We start from the raw sequence: 1,881 nt of genomic DNA, 5'->3' as shown, positions 1-1,881 counted from the left end.
AACATTCCAAAATACATGTAGCTTTCATACGGTTTTTCTAAAGATACTAGGAGTAAAAAAATGAAAATGAGAATGCATACGTGTTGTAAAGTTTTCAGTAATACATGTATAGGTAAAGAACAAGGACAAATTACGTTTAAAGTTGCTCCTATTCATAATTTTGAAATCAGTTCACAGGTTCAAATTTGATTAAAACATTAAATTCTAGTTCATGCTTACTGAGTATTGATTAAAAAAAATCAATAATCTATTCGTACTTATATACATCTATCTTGTTGGGGAATACATGTTTAATTCAGAAATAAAGCATCTTTTTAATTATTTTGTTTATATAATTTATCGGGGTATACCCATTCTTCATTCTTTAGGTAAATTTCATTACGAGTAGTAACGTATATTACATACGTTTAATAAGGTGAGCCCATTATTTATCAAATTGATTTAATCTTAAGGTGGAAGGCTACATCGTCACAAACATGTCTGACTTCCGTTCGAAACGCCATTGTGTTCCGGATTGATAACATTATGTCGTGGTACAAAATAGCTATACACCGTTTAATTGAACTCTTCTAACTAAGGAGACGAGATAGGACTGAAATCACCAAAACGCTTAGAAAATACGTCAATTTTCTTCCTGTTTAAAGCTTTTAACTAACATTGATTATCAGCTGTTTTGTACGGAAAACTAAATAATATACCGTTTCCCTGCTCTGCTGCTATTGGCAATACATTTTTGTCATGTCATCTGCAACAGACGATCATACATATGTGGCGGATTATCGATATAGGTAAGCAGATGTCAAATTTTCATTTAAACTATATATGTATGATGAATATGAAACGAAAGTACCGTAGTACGATCTCTTGAATTGATCCTAACTTCCCAAATTAAAAAAAAAATTTGCAGTAAAAGACTTTCACTGAAACTTTGACATTAAACTAATGTATTTTGATTTAAATAGATACAGCTAGGTAGCAATAGCAGTGGAAGCCCGGATTTGCAAGCAAAATGAGGGAGAGACAGGATTCTGAAAAGGAGCATGTTTTTCATTTCCACACATGCATGTGTATCACTATGGACATCTAATGTATGTATTAATATGCGTATGGTTGTTGTTTATAATTGCTATTGTATATAAAAAAAGTAAAAGGCAATTTATAATATAATTAACTACTAATATTTTGTTCTGAAGAGTTAAATATATATAATGCATTCATCAATAATATAATTTTTCAGCTTCAAACATTATCAAAAGCACTACTCATCTTATATCTACATATTTAGCATAGACTTGTTCCTTTTTTAATTTTTCTTCGTGATTTTTGTTAATTAAAAAATTGATCCCAAGATATTTGAGACCATGTAAAATAAAGAAAAACAACTCTTAAACAGGATCTTTCATACGAAGATTTTTGCAATAATTAAGTATTTCCTTTTATTTTTCAATTTCATTCAATTTCTTTTCTTTATCCCATTCACCAACGAATATTGTTTATATTTTCAGGTTTTTGTGGGATTTTGTCCAGCAGTTGCCTTAACAGAATTTTTTTATATTTTAGTTTCATATTTATGTGGATTCCAATAAAAATCATACAAACTTCATTCATGATTTTTTGGTTTTTCATTTCTAAGCTTAATAACATTTCACTTTCATAGGAATTTTAAAACAGAAATGTTTAAAAATTTGATAAATAAGGGGTTATCTGGAACCAGACTGATATTTTAAAAATTCTCTAGAAAATAGTGTATTGTATTTTGAGGTATATTATTGTTGAATACTGTGCCTAGTATTGGTAACAAATGCATGCAACAAAAATCTCCTACACTTATTTGGTGTAGAGATCCACCTTAATTTATTTAGAAATAGAAACAGTTATCGA

General features: G+C 28.9%; 1 long non-coding RNA gene across 1 annotated transcript; it reads left to right on the top strand.

The window, feature by feature from the left end:
* The first annotated feature begins 442 nt into the window (after positions 1 to 442).
* On the top strand, positions 443 to 1,594 carry LOC136272382 (uncharacterized). Its single transcript, XR_010710376.1, has 3 exons — positions 443 to 788; positions 963 to 1,088; positions 1,506 to 1,594. It is a non-coding gene; the product is annotated as an uncharacterized lncRNA (long non-coding RNA).
* Positions 1,595 to 1,881: the final 287 nt, after the last annotated feature.

The sequence above is a fragment of the Magallana gigas genome, chromosome 10 (assembly GCF_963853765.1).
Source record: "Magallana gigas chromosome 10, xbMagGiga1.1, whole genome shotgun sequence".
NCBI classification, from domain to species: Eukaryota; Metazoa; Mollusca; class Bivalvia; order Ostreida; family Ostreidae; genus Magallana; species Magallana gigas.
This window is presented reverse-complemented; position numbering and strand designations above follow the sequence as displayed.